This window comes from Microtus oregoni, unplaced genomic scaffold (genome assembly GCF_018167655.1).
Source record: "Microtus oregoni isolate MIOR12 unplaced genomic scaffold, Mior012 000107F_000, whole genome shotgun sequence".
Classification (NCBI taxonomy): domain Eukaryota; kingdom Metazoa; phylum Chordata; class Mammalia; order Rodentia; family Cricetidae; genus Microtus; species Microtus oregoni.
The window spans coordinates 1,594,203-1,610,251 of record NW_024544722.1 but is presented as its reverse complement, the minus strand read 5'-3'; positions in this window follow the sequence as shown (position 1 = coordinate 1,610,251).

Genomic DNA, 16,049 nt, shown 5'->3' with positions numbered 1-16,049 from the left:
CACTAGATTCCGAATTGTAGGTTGTCAGGTTTTTTCTTTCAACACTTTAAACACTTCACTACACTCTTTTCTTGGTAGATGATTTCTAATGTGCAATACAATGTAATTCTTATCTTTGTTCCTTTGTAAGGTAGCTTATTCTGAGACTTCATCATTGCCTTGATGTTCATATGCATGCTGCTGTTTTGATAGCCATTCTCCTTGGTATTCTTAAAGTTTCCTCAGTTTGTAGCCAGCCATTAATTTTAGAATATATTTAGCCACTGGTGTTTCAAATCTTTCTTCTGTTTCTTTCTCTTTTCTTCCTCATAGTTTCCTTATCTGTAAGTATTGTTTATGTGAGCGGACAGTTAGACGCCCTATTCTGGGTGTGGGCCTTCATCTTTCCCTTTGTTATTTAATTTGAGAAGTTTCTATTGGTGCTTCTTAAAAATTCCGTGTGTGATTCCATCAAAGGTATTTTAAACTTTGCTTACAGTGTTTTGTTGTGGTGGTGGTGGGGACTGAAACAAATGTATAGGTGGGTTAAAGTGTAACCTTCAACTCCCAGACTCCAAGATCCTACTGCCTGGGTGGCTCTTACTGCGTGTGTGTGTGTGTGTGTGTGTGTGTGTGTGTGTGTGTGTGTGTGTGTGTAGTTAGCAGTATTTTTATTCCTGGAGTTTTCTCTTTGTGTGTTTTAGAGAAATCTAGGGCACACAGATAAAAATGCTAATGGAACACAGTTCCTTGATTCCCTCTTTGCCCACCTTTCATATCCTCCCTGATAAACCAGCAACAACTCTTTATCAATGCAAATCCACAGTGTGCTTTAGGGCTCATTCGGTGTTATAGTTCTATACAGTTTGACAAATATATAAAAACATATATATCACTATAAAACAAAATAAACTGGTCTAAATTCACTGGTCTAAAATCTCCATGTTTGAAGTTTCCATTTTTCCATTCTCCCTAATCCTTGATCTTCCTCTACCTGCAGAAATGCCTTCTCTGGAATTGAATCTCACAATACCTAATATTTTCAGATTGTCTCATTTAGTCATATATATTTCCCTTTGTATTTTCAGGATTTATAGCTCATTTCCCTCAGTGTTGAATTTTTCTTTTACTTTGGGTGAGTCTACAGCCTTTTAACTCACCACCGAACAATATCCGGCTTAATTACAAGTTTGAACAATTATGAGTAAGTTATTAAAAATATCTACAGTAGGATTTTATGTGGACTTACATTTTCAACATTTGGGTAAATACTAGTGAGAGTAATCTTTGAGTTGAACAATAATAGTGTGTTTTACTTTCTTTGAAACTATCAAACAGCCTTCCAAAGTAACTGCACAATTTTATGTTCTCTAGAGAAATAAACACATATTCATGCAAGCATTTGGTATTGTCAGTATTTGGATTTGTTTCTGTCTGATAGGCAGGTAGTCACATTCTCTCAGTTGATGTTTGTGTTTCTATGTATCTCCCTTGGTAAGGGTTTTGTACAAATATTTTGCTTTTTAAAAACTGGTTTGTATTTTTTGTTATTGTTCACTTTTTATGAATTCTTTCTTGTAGTTTTTGGTCCTTTACCAGTATAGCCTTTTGGAATTTTTTAAATTCTGGCTTGTAAAAATCCGTTTTCAAATCTTTCTTCATGTTTCTATCTTTCTGCTTGCTACATATCTTTTATTATATATTGTCCACTCTATTTGAGGACTAATGTATTAATCAGAGTTATCAGAAATTTCAAGTCTGCTTATTTCAATATCCCTCTTGTTCCTCAGTCTAGTTAAGATGATGATTTATCCCTTCAAAATGTGTTTTTTTTTTCTCTTGTAACATATACCTTGAACAGTTTTTGGTTGAAGGCTAGTCATTATACATTTAGTAAAAGAAATCCAGGCAAATAAAACATTACTGTAGGGTTTGTGTTTATATAAGAGTACAGTGATCTTTCTGTTTTCCTTAGCTGAAAGTATGTTGGAAGCTGAAAATTACTCTAGGGTCTTTGATTGTGACTCTACTTTTGTGTTTGGATTTCCCTAGGGACTTCTTCTTAAATAGCATGTAACCCTTGCAGTTCCCGCTTTTTACTTTACTTTACAGCTTAGCAGAAGCTTCATTCTTCTGTAGAAAAGATTACAGGTCTCCATTTTTAGTGAAACTACCTATTTCACAAACGTTTCCTAATTCTCTCCCTTGGGTACTCAGAAGGCTATGCAATCTCAAGCTGGGAATATCTCTTCATTGAGATGGTCTAGGTCTTTGGAAGTATATGCCAATTCGGTTTTGATAATAAATATAATCTCTGTGAGTTTGGACTTTTTAAGAACAGAATGTCCTGGGCCTGTATCAAAAAATTTCCTCCCCATGGCAAGTCTGCAAAGGGTTGTTTTTCTGCTCTTCATTCTGATAAGGTTTCTGGCGGGAATGTCTGAAAGTCCTTAGAGAATGTCTGAAAGTCTGAAAGTCCTTAGAGAATGGTTCTCTGGGAGGTTTTATCTCTGAAGATAATCAGCCACCAGGTTCCATCAGTTCGCTGATTTCTGGTTTCTGGTTTTCAGTCTTGTCAGATTTTTGAGGACAGGAGTGGCAACTTCCAAAGTCTTTGCATGCCAGAAGTTTGTTTTTGCTTTTTTTTTTTTTTGCTTTGTTTCACTCATCCGCTTTAAAAGACACAGCTCTTCTTAAAATATTTGGGTATTTTTGGTTGTGAGCCCAGCCTTTAATGGCTGATCCATCTTTCCAAGCTCTTGTCCTTGCTAGATCCAAGTTGTACCACAGAGCTAAGTCCTCAACTCATTCCTCTGTTCTTAAAGTGTTAATAGTTATCTTCATTATACAAATGCACTGCAATATACTTAATTAGGCTCACTTGTTAAGCATTGAGTGTTTTGTTTTTCATTTATTCATTTAAGAAATATTCATTGAATAGTTGCTGTATTTGTGTCACAGCAAGTATAAAAAGTGTGCTTCTCCGCTTGTATATACACATGTGTATTTCAAGCTTCACGACGGTTAAATTCAAGCTGTTACAAATAACACTGAAGAATACATCAGCACCTGACATTTTTTTCCAGTACTCTTTTTGTATAGAATACTTAAAGTGTAATTACCAAGTCAGAGAATGTAAATAATTTGAAACCCTCAATATAAATTGCTAAAGATGTCATTAAAAAGATTGAATCATTTTATTAGCTTATAAAACTTGCAAGGCAATATTCATGCTTACCGTGTTCATGATAACACTATACTACTAGCACCATATGAAACAGGGCTTAGTACATATTAGATGGTTGCTGCATATTTAATAATGAATACCTAAAATTTCATCATACTCCACTTTCTTATGAGATTGTTGTAATGGTTAATAACGCTAATCTACCAGTATAACCTATATGGGTGCATTCTATGTACTCTCCAGTTTTTATCTTGTGGATATCTGGTATGACATTATCTTCCTTTCCGATAGAAAAGCTCTCTTAAGGTCTCTCTTAATGGTTTGTCTAAAGCCTCCTTTTAATTAAAAATAAGCAAATAAACTTTGAGCTGTGACGTCAGACACGTCCAAAATTGAATTTTGATTTTATATTACTTTTGTGAGATAAACAGATATTCTGTAGCTCTCTTATGTCAAGAAGGTCACCTAACACCTTTTTTGAAGAGTAAGTGATTTATTGTAAAAATCCAGTTTCAAAGTTACAACTAGGTATTAATGGTTGGGCCAGTGCTAGGTTTCTACCTCTCACTAAGACAACTGGGACTTAACTTCTGCATATGAATCTAGAAACAAATTCCAGTCCTCAATCTGGACTCTGGTGTCTTGTGTGAGTAGTGGTCACTTTCCCATCTACACATGTTTACCAGATATCTCTTTTTACTTCTTTTACTTCATTTCTTCCTAGCAAAATTCAGGCAATTTGGTTTAAATATCATCTGTTCCAAGCAATGTTTCTAGATTCCCCAGATGATCTGGGGTGGTTATTGACTCTCCTGAAGCCACATTGTGCCATTTCCCATACTGTGCTATATTTCATGGAACAACGAGCCACTTGAAGCAGGGAGTTTGTTTCCATTACCCTCCAGTGTGAAACACTAAATACATTCTCTATATCAACTTGTTAAACTGAGGTGCACTGTTTCTAGGCTTACTCCTCAGAGTTCCCATGTTTTTTGAGTGAAGCAGGGAAGGAGGTGATATCCAGTAGGAAGAAGTGGAAAGACAAGTTAGAGAGAATAATTTTTAAGCTGTGTTTTTCTGATTAAAGTATTGGTGGGAAACTCACCAGGTAAGGTGCTCATATCATGGCACGGTGCTTGGTTCCAGATGTTTAAAACATCTCACAGTGATTTATTTCTACTTATTTGACAGGCAAGAGAGGAAAGAAAAAGAGAGCAAATAAGCAGACTAGAATGGGTTAATAAATTTCCACACACTTTACAAAGATGCAATAGAGTTAGGGGAGTAAAACAAACACAAAACAAAAACTTGATTGAGATTACCCAAATACAGAGAAAACCACAAAATTCCCCCTTCTTCCCACCCTGGTAAACTTACATGAATCACTCATTCATCTTTCCTTCATTCACTTGTTCTGTTCAACAAACCTTTACTGAGTAGCTATTATAGGAGAAACTGTATTGGAGACAGAGAGCTCACAGTCTGGGAATGGAGGTGGCTATATAAATAACAATCTTACAAAGAAGACAGCATAAAATATGTATCCTGGAATGTAAAGAGAAACAAGAATCTCGGGACTAGAGCTAACTCACAGAGTCAAGCAAACAATAAGCTCCTTTCTGCTGCCTACAGTTAATGTTAGTAGCTCAAAATTAATTAAGAATATGTCTGCCTGGAATTTATGTATTTTGCAAACTTTTTGACCAATTCTTTTTCTATAATTTTACCCCTAAGTTGGTGAGGAAAGTTAGTGATAGCTTTCACTTCTTTTCTTGAGTTTTCTTTTTTTTCCAGTCCTTAGATACCAAACCTAGGGACTTGTATCTGCTAGGCAATTTTTTTTTTACGACTAAGCATTATCTTCAGCTCATCGAGTTCTCTTTTTTGTCATTTTAGCTATTTTTTGTTATTTTCTGTTTTAAAGTTGAATTAATTTTATTTGTTATTTATTTTTCCCTGCTCTATTATGAGTTCAACAATATCAAAACAGAAATATGTAAGAAAATATAGATGTATGTCCTTTTTTCTTTTTGTTAGTGTTTATGGTACCATTCACAGATGCTTTCTTATTATTAAAGCCAAATTGGCCAGTTATCCTATCTATCTGATTACCTAATTTACTGAAAAAGCCGTATTCAAATAATTTTTATACAAATAAGTCTTCTCTAAAGAAATGAGGTAGGGGTTGTGATAGGAATTTTATGCTTTGTGAGCCTGTCACTAGCATTTATGAGACAGATACAGAATGACTAAAGACATATCAAGCAATTTGAGAAAGTTCTGAATAGCATATGCAGCCCTGTGCAGAAATAGCACAAAACACTGGCAATTATAACCAGCCACAGTCAACAAAAGATAAAGCAATAAAGCAAGCTAGGCCAAGCTAATTGGGCTACAAGGCAGACCACTGTTTGTTGGGCACCAGTGTCTCTTCACAAAGGCAAATGACGACCCAAATTATAGCAATCTGGTACCTTACAAATAACTGGGACACAAGCTCTTCTAAGCCCTCTGATGTTAGGAGACAGCACAACGGAAATATTGCTCTCTACTTTGAAATCAGGATAATTATGATTGGAATTCTGGCTCTGCTGCTTATTAGCTTTGTAGCCCTGTGTCACTCATTTTCCCTCTCTCAAACTTCAAGGCAGTAATTGTACCTACTTTGCAGGATGGCTTTGAAAATTTGTGGACATCATACACACAAAATGCATGGGTGAAGAGTTGCTAACAAACACAAGTATGTTGTTTGAATTGGGAAGATTTCATTCTTTTTGGACTTTTTGGGGGTCTTTCAGGCTCTTCAGGCCTCAGTCTTCTCATCTTATAAAATTATTGGAAAGGCTCTGCAGCCAACAAAATGGCAGTATACAGAGATTCAGAAATTCACAATTCACAGTGGAAATGTTAGTGGTTCTTGTGAGCACATCTCTGTGTGATGTGTGTGCATGAGTGCGTGGATATATTCATATCTATAGAGGGCAGAGGTTCATATATAATTAGTCTCCACTTTTATTTTTAAAAAAATGTTAGTGTGTATGTGTATGATGTGTGTGCATAACTGTAGGCTCACAAATGCTACAGCACACATGTGCAACAGCTCATGTGTAGAGGTCAGAGGACAACTTGCTGGATTCTGTTCTTAAACCGTGAGGTCTGGGAATGGAACTCAGAGCAGCAGCAGTACCTGGTAATCATCTTTATCTGCTCTGCTATCTGGACGCTCCAGTTTATCTTTTGAGGCAGGGTCTATCATTAAACCTAGAGCTTATCAGCTTGGCTAGGCTCCACAGATCCTCCTGCCTCTGTCCCATTTCCCTGGCACTGGAGTTACAAAAACACCAGGCTCCAGGCCTTGTTTTTCCAAGGTGCTGGCGGCCAAACTCAGATCCTTATGCCTGAATAACAAGCACTTTACTGACTGAGTCATCCCCTCGGCTCTACGTGGTATTTTTATTTGTACATTTAGCAGCTTATTGTCTGTTTATTAGCATACTGAAAAAGCATTCAGTCAACCTTCCCCTTCCTAAGTTTATTTCCTAATAGAATGAGTCAAACCTGTTACTGTTGCTAATTAAAATACTCTTAGAGCTGAATGAACTTATCAGCTACCCTGTGTGGAGGGAGAGTAGGTGAGGGTGTGTTTTGGAGCCTGGAAGATCAAGCCACTGTTTTAAATACTTCATTTCTTGAAACAGTTTGAATTTCAGGCCATTTTTACTTTCTTAATTAGATGTGTGTTCCTCAATGTGCCACACACACATATGTGTACGTGTGTTCCTTTTTCTTATTTTTGTATTTCTTTTGCAGAAGAGATAGTAATGCATTATGGAAATTAAAGAAAAAAGCCAGGCAGTAGTGGCACTCGCCTTTAATCCCAGCACTCGGGAGGCAGAGGCAGGCAGATCTCTGTGAGTTCGAGGCCAGCCTGGTCTACAAGAGCTAGTTCCAGGACAGGAACCCAAAATCTACGGAGAAACCCTGTCTCAAAAAATCAAAAAAAAAAAAGAAAAGAAAAATAAAAATAATCCACTGTATTGATTCACCCGTTGGTAACTTTTTGAAATTACAGAAACTATACCAAGTATATTTTTCCTTCCTTTTTGAAAGTGAAAAGAAAATGCACAAGTATAAAAAAAAACTACAGCCCAATGAAAATCATATTTCCCTAAAACTGGGATTTATTCAGGAAAATCTGTGCTTTGTATTTTTCTCCAGCTCCCAGGAGAAAGGGCTCTCTAATACTCTGGGTACCAATTTATTTCAAAGTGTACTCTTAAAACCAATTTCATGATAACCAAAAAAAGTGTTGAAAGACACTAGGAACTTGAGCTTCTGGGCTAGTCTGCTGTCTCTACTTCCATCTAATTATGAGTGCTCAGACTGCAGGTGCCAGCCACTACATTTGGTTATATTATGGAGGCTTCAGGATTAAATTTAGGTATGTGACTTTCACAACAAATACTTTTACCTACTTAGTCATATTTCAAGCCAGAATGACAAATTTTAGATATAAGTTTAATGTTTTTATTTTTGATATTAAATCATAATTACATTTTCACGTTACCCTTCTTCCTACCAACCCCTCATGTGTATCTCCCTGCTCTCTCTTAAATTAATAATCTCTTCTTATTTGTTATTGTTACATATGTGTAAACATACATGTAAAACCTGCTCAGTGTATGTAATGTTACTTCTATGTATATGCTTTCAGGACTGATCACTGTTGTTTTTTTTTTTTTTTTTTTTTTTTTTTTTTTAGTTTTTCAAGACAGAGTTTCTTTGTAGCTTTGGAGCCTGTCCTGGCACTAGCTCTTGTAGACCAGGCTGGCCTCGAACTCACAGAGATCCACCTGCCTCTGCCTCCCGAGTGCTGGGATTAAATGTGTGCGCCACCACCATCCGGCTTGATCACTATTCTTGAATAACCATTCGGAGGTCCTCACCTTGGCAAGACTTCCTCCCACTCTCAGCATTGCTTAGTTGCCTATCTTTGTCTAAGATCGAAGCCTCTATGAGATTTCCTCCTTCCATATTACCATGCACTATCGGTGTCATCTCTATTCAGGTTTTGTTTAGGCAACTGTGTTGATGAGATATCATGACTATAGTTTGTAGCATGATTAATAAAAATCCAGAGAGAGAAATTGGGGTCCAACCTGAAGGTCAGACAAGCAAAACAGCTAGCCACTGGTTCTTACTCTACCTCAATCCGAAATGGTGATCCTGCCTCCAAGAATCTCAGAACGAGTTTGTGTGTGAGAGTGGTCTCCTCCAGTTTTTATATTCCTCTCTGGTGCTGTGATTAAAGGCATGCACCACTACTGCCCGGTTTCTCTTGCAAACTAGTGTGGCTAACAGGATTAAAAGTGTGTGTCACCACTACCTGGTCTGTAAGACTGCTCAGTAAAGCTATTTTACACTCTGAACTTCAGGCAAGCTTTAGTTATTAAGATACAAATGAAATATCACCATTTTCCCCTTTTTGTTTAATATAAAAAAGGAAAGGCTATAACTAATATAAGAAAAATATATACAATAATTACAATGACTATATACATATATACAGGCAATAAGTATATAAGAAATGCATTTGACTAAAATAATTCAACTATTTACTGCATATATATATGTATATTGCATCCTGCTCACTATCACTCTAACTCAATTTATTTCCTTTCTATTATCCATCATCCATCATCCCATTACCTGCCCTTTCCTTTTCACACACTAATGCCTTTGTTTTGTTTTCTGACCCACTTGATTTTCTCCTGAACCATCTGTGTGACCACAAGTCTTTAACTAACCATTACAGCCTGGTGGGCTTTCTATTTGCTACATAACTAAAGACAATGACTTTTCCACCTTCCAGAAACCAACAGGTGCCAATAATTTAACAGGGCAGAATAGGGTCTCATGAGCTCATTCGTGTTCAGTTATTAGTTGTTTGCACTCTTGTGCACACACTTGCTGCAGACAGCCATAGCTACTTGCTATAAAATCAAGATTTTAATGTCTATTTCATACCCAGAAGAAAGCATTTTCTCTTTCTTCTCCCAATCCTATGACTTACATTCTTTCTGACCTTTCTTACTTCCACAATGTTCTCTGAATATCAGAGTAGTGGTGATAATGTCTTGTGTAAGTCTGGGCATTCAACCAACCATTTATTCTATGAATAAATGGGACCTCCTGAGACTGAGAAGCTTCTGTAAAGCAAAGGACACTGTCACTAAGACACAAAGGCAACCCACTGACTGGGAGAAGATCTTCACCAACCCCGCAACAGACAAAGGTCTGATCTCCAAAATATATAAAGAACTCAAGAAACTAGACTTTAAAATACTAATTAACCCAATTAAAAAATGGGGCACTGAACTGAACAGAGAATTCTCAACAGAAGAAGTTCTAATGGCCAAAAGACACTTAAGGTCTTGCTCAACTTCCTTAGCGGTCAGGGAAATGCAAATCAAGACAACTTTAAGATACCATCTTACACCTGTCAGAATGGCTAAAATCAAAATGATAGCCTATGGTGGAGGGGATGTGAAGTAAGGGGAACACCCATACATTGTTGGTGGGAATGCAAACTTGTGCAACCACTTTGGAAAGCAGTGTGGCAGTTTTTCAGGAAATTCGGGATCAACCTACCCCTGGACCCATCAATACCACTCTTGGCAATATACCCAAGAGATGCCCTATCATACAACAAAAGTATATGTTCAATTATGTTCATAGCAGCATTGTTTGTAATAGCCAGAACCTGGAAACAACCTAGATGCCCTTCAATGGAAGAATGGATGAAGAAAGTGTGGAATATATACATATTAGAATACTATGCTGCGGTAAAACACAATGACATCGTGAATTTTGCATGCAAATGGATGGAAATAGAAAACACTATACTGAGTGACGTAACCCAGACCCAAAAAGAGGAACATGGGATGTACTCACTCATAATTGGTTTCTAGCCATAATTAAAGGACATTGAGCCTATAATTCGTGATCCTAGATAAGCTAAATAAGAAGGTGAACCCAAAGAAAAACATATAGGCATCCTCCTGAATATTAACCTTCATCAGGTGATGAAAGGAGACAGAGACTGAGACCCACATTGGAGCACCGGACAGAAATCTCAAGGTCCAAATCAGGAGCAGAAGGAGAGAGAGCACGAGCAAGGAACTCAGGACCGCGAGGGGTGCACCCACACACTGAGACAATGGGGATGTTCTATCGGGAACTCACCAAGGTCAGCTGGCTTGGGTCTGAAAAAGCATGGAATAAAACCGGACTCGCTGAACATAGTGGACAATGAGGACTACTGAGAACTCAAGAACAATGGCAATGGGTTTTTGATCCTACTGCACGTACTGGCTTTGAGGGAGCCTAGGCAGTTTGGATGCTCACCTTACTAGAACTGGATGGAGGTGGGTGGTCCTTGGACTTCCCACAGGGCAGGGAACCCTGATTGCTCTTAGGGCTGACGAGGGAGGGGGACTTGATTGGGGGAGGGGGAGGGAAATGGGAGGTGGTGGCGGGGAGGAGGCAGAAATCTTTAATAAATAAATAAATAAATTTAATTAATAAATTTAATTAATTAATTAAAAAATAAAAAAGAATCTAAGAAACAATGATTTGTGATTATTTATTGCCATTTATTGCAAAGAGAAGCTTCTCTGGTCAAGGATAAGAATACCATTTGTCTATGGGTATACACATAAGTACTTAGACCACAGTGAGATACCCATTTGAGTCTAGTCTAGATACCCCCGGAGCAATGGGTTTGGAACTGGGTTTAAAATATTGGGTGTAGAATGCACAGACCTCAAATACAATCAGAAAGAGGCTGGTTATCCCATAAAGGTATGCCACTATTGTATCAGTGGACACATTGTGCCCAGCAGGGTGATATTTGTTGTATGAGAATCTTTTCCTGGAGAGATGTAACATACACATGTCCACTCAACACAGCAAGAGTCAACAACAGAAGAAAAGTCACAGCTTCCCCAATGCCCAATTTGGTGAGACAATGTGTTTTTTATTGGGGTTGATAACAAAAGTATGAGTGAGAGGATATATACAAGAATGCCCATCCAAACACAAGGGATGACAGCAGAAGATTACAACCTGGAGCTGTCTGAACATCTTTTCTTTTGGGTAGCATTGCTGATCAGTCTTCCTCCTGAACAACTTCCTTTTATACTGTTAAGTAGGGTCCTTCAACAGTCTTCTAAGTTTTTATTCTCCCTCTTATGTGATGTTTGTGACCTTTTGTTTACCTCTTGAGGCTCTTTAGCCTCTCTTTCCTCCCGGAGGAAATGTTTCAATTTGAAGGGAATGGAGCAATTGGGAGGAACATGCCTTGTAACAGTATTATAGTTGATTGGGTTCACAGTTAGGTTAGACCATTGATACCTTCTCTGCCCGCAGCCTACCTTCTCTGCCTGCAGAGAGCCTTCTAGTACTGTGAAAGCTAAATATGTCTTTGGTTTATTGAAAAATACCAAGTTTTTGGATACAATGTTCTGGTATGTATTATAGAATAACTCTTAGTTATAGATGATTCTACTCTCAATATACAACATAGAAGATCTGTTTAATTTATTTGGTAGTAGAATTCAAACCTAAACAAGAACCAAAGTCTTTTTATTGTGAGAAAAAAACATTTGTTTCTTGATTCTTGGTTTTCTGAGTTCTCTGTATATTCCATATATTAATACTCTGATGACTGTATAGCTGGAAAAGATTTTCTCCTATTCTGTGGGCTTCCTCTTCATTCAGCTGATTATTTCTTTAGCTGTGCAGAAGCTTTTTTAGCTTAATGAGGTTCCATTTGTCAATTACTGGCCTTAATTCCTGAGTAAATGAAGTCTTATCCAAAGTCCTTTCCTACACGTATATTTTGTAGTGTTCTGCCCATGTTTTCTTCTAACAGTTTCAGTGTTTCAGGTTTCATATCTAAGTCCCTGATTTATTTGGGAGTTGATTTTTTTGTGAAGGATGATAGTTTTTAACAGCCAATTATAGTCACTTAAGAACATTTCTTAACTTTTAATCTGAAAAGGACATTGCACTTTATCTAATTTACTAAATGTAGTTGCTGCAATGAGGTTGTTACACACTTTTACTACTAAGAAGACAATTCTTTCTAAAGCTCAACTGAAGAAAGAAAGCCAAGAGAGAAATGCTTAGACCTAAAGTCTGCTCTAGACCAAAAATTTTCTTTTTCTGAAAAAAGAAAGTACTTTTTTTTCAGAACATTTCAGTGAGGAGAGGAACCTCTTGTTCTTAAATATAGCAATTATATAAAGTAACAGATTTCATTATGATTTATTTCTCCAAGCATGAAAATTACCTTGATCAGAATCATTGACCAGTATCCTACTATCCTTTCATAGCCTCCTCTCATTGATCTCCTTTCTCTTCCCCAATAGTAACAAGTCTAGATCTTTAGGGAACCAAGGCAAAAAGGCCTTCCTAAATTTCTAGTACTCATGTAGGTTAGATAATAAAACGCATCTTATTAAATGGGAATATGAAATTGATTTTAAGGTACACTACCAAATAATTTGAGTAAATGCAAGGGAGAGGGCCCAAGTTGATTTATAACAAATTCCATTTTTCATAAATGCCTTGTTAAAAATCTTAGTTATGAACAGAGTTGTAAGAAAGGACTTAAGCTGTTTTTTTGTTGTTGTTGCTACAACAAATTGAATCCTAAGTTCATACACACTAGGTCAGTACTCTTATCACTGAGCTAAACTCTTTGCTCAATTAGAATTTAAGTTCTTTTAACTTATAAAATCTCAGCTTAAAAGATAATCCCCACCACTTTTTATGTTTTCCATTTTACTAGGATGAACAAATCATAGCCTTACTCTCTCTTTGTGGAAGAAAAATTAAGAAAAGGCAGACTATGCAGAACCTGCTAGAGAACTAACAGCCATACCATTCAGAATGAGATTCTTTACTCCACTGCACACACAGTCACACATACACATGTGTGCATGTACACACACACACACACACACACACACACACACACACACACATATATATATACAAATTTCTTATGCCTATAACAAATTATTCATGTATTCATGTTTTCTCTGTCTGGAAAATGCTTCCATGTCTTTGATAATCTGTCATAGGCCCAAATATGGCAATCTAAGATAATTTGCATATGAAAACATTGATATCTGAGAAAGCTGAGTTTAGATGTTAGCTTAGCTTTTCATAAACAGTGTGAACCAAGATTATTTATTTGGCCTTTCTAAGATTTCATTTCCATATTAGAAAAAAATGCAGAAAAAAGAGTTTCTAGTTTATAGGGATGCAAAGTTATTTAAATAAAATTATGAACATAAAGATCATATGTCAGTACCTAGCATATGAAAATCATTTACAAAGCCATCATTACTATTATCTGATGTTTTTGTTTGAAACTTCATTCTCATTTAAGACTATTGTTTACAGTTTTTCAATGGAAATTAATTTGAACATGTCCTCTCTCTTACTATATTTTATTTCCTACATTTAATAAGTATTCATTTAAATTTTAATGTGAATGAAGTTATCATATGTCTTTTAGTTCTGAGGCATCCAAGAAAATACAAATTGACATTTTGAGCCTCTATCTAATGAGAACATTTTGGACACATCTCTTTATATGTTATAGATTTTAGTTTATTAAATTTTTAGAGAGAAAAACTAAAAATTGGTGATTACAGAGTGACATGGTGGCAGTCCTACTGATTTAAGGTTTTCACCAAAGACAATCTGAGGTCTGGCCTCCACATACTGAGCAAAGTTGCAAGCAAAATAAGCTCAGAGTTTGTGTGTGTATCTTGTCCTGAAATAAAAAAAAAGTCCCATTGACTTGCCATATATCCTTACCTCATTAAGGCTTTAACAGCTCAAACTTTGTGAGCATTATAGGGAGCAAGCAAGCAGTGGGAAAGACTGGAGAATAATGATCTGGTAGACTTCTTGAGTATTGAAGTTTGCTAAAGGCAAATGGTACTTCAGCTACTTTCCGTGGTACCTGGAAGCCTGAGATAACGATTTTCAGACAGTTTTACTTATAAACAATAGCTGCATAAGTTGTGCAATGGTATGACAGAGGGAAAAGAAAAAGTCTGCTCCTTAATGAAAAGAAAAAAAAATTCTTCTAGTGGCCACACAAGGTGCTTGAAATGCAAATGTTATTAAGGCTGAAGTAGAAGTGAGTGCTGGAGAGAAACAAATTGCAGGGGTACATTTATTAAGTTAATCAGCTGTTTGATGAGACTAGAACAGGGGACTGATGATTTAGTCAGAGAAATAGGAAGAGATTAAGTGTTAGCTTGAATGAGGAATTAGGGAGATAAAATGGATTCCCAAGAAAGCTGATCTCAGAAGCCAGGGCAATGGATGTGAAGAGGTGAGGACATTCTCATTTTAATTGTGCATAGCAATGAATTTTGCTTCTCGATCAGGGCTGAATACATTCTTACCCTCCAAATTTAAAGCAGATTTTATTGACTCAAAAAGAAACTTCATTTATAATGATGCATGCATTTATCTCCCTTTTTCTATATTTCTGGTATTTTTTTCATTGATTTGTTTTTCCTGTTGAGGAAAAAGGAAGAATACAGTCAAAAAAACATGACAGTAATCATTAATCTTTGTTCCATACTGACCTTTTGACCCTCCAGTGAATTGTAAGGCTGTTCTTTAAGAAGCAGAAATATGAAAGTCTTTTTTTTTCATTAGCAATTGTGATGAACTAGTACATGCAAGTTAGAAGAATGTTCTCAATAGCTAATTTAACTAGTAAATACCTGGTGCCGACTATATCACCTGTAAAAATAATCTCTGATACAGACTTTATAAATTATGTAATTTTGTGGTATTGTCAGCTCAAGTTTTTAATTAATGGTTTGAGATAATTATAGAATGTCATTTTATGTATTCAGAGATATGACATACACACAACACATTCCCTAAGGATAGCAACTTGTGTATTGGACATTGTCATAGCTAAGCTACTGATACTGATACACTCAAGCATTAGATTACTTGGGCTAATGTAGCATCACTCGTGTTCTTCTTTTACAGCTGGACCAACTTGTTTACTGCTCTTTCCCTCTCAAAATGCAGAATTCCACATCTCTATAATTTTGTCATTTCAAAAATGTTTTATTAATACAATCACACGATGTAGAACTTTTTGTAATTGGCATTTGCTTTCAGCATAATTCTCTGGAAATTCATTACTATTGTATCATTTAATTTCTTCTTATTGCTAAGTAGTAGTCCGTGATATGAATGCTTAACTATTAAAAAGTGGTTTAGCAGTTCACTCATTCAACGACATCAAGTTTGTTTCCAATATCCATCTAGTATGAAAAAGGTAGCTATAAATATTCATGTGTGTACAGAATTTTTGTATATGTTTTCATTTCAGTGGATTAAAACCCCAGTAGTGAAATAGCTGGATCACGTGGTAGTTTTGATCATTAAGAATCTGCAAAATAATTATGAGTACCAGTACATTTTTACATTTATATCAGCAATGTAGTAGCAATACTTTCTTTGTATGACATCTTTTTATTAGTGATGTATGTTAAGATGTAAGAATTAGTCAATAAAAAGCTACAGCTAATCGGCCAAGCAGTGATTTAATTAATACAGTTTCTGTGTGATTATTTTAGGAGTCTTGGTGGCAGGAAAATGAATAAGGATCCTCCTACAACAAATTGGTGCCGAAAGTGTGGACAACTGCATGCACAGAAAACCTGAGAGAGCTTGGAAAGTAATTGTAGATACAAAATAACAACATTAAGCATGGCTTCTTGGTAGCACAATTTCTTGGGTTTGCTCTCTTTGCTAGAAGGAGGTG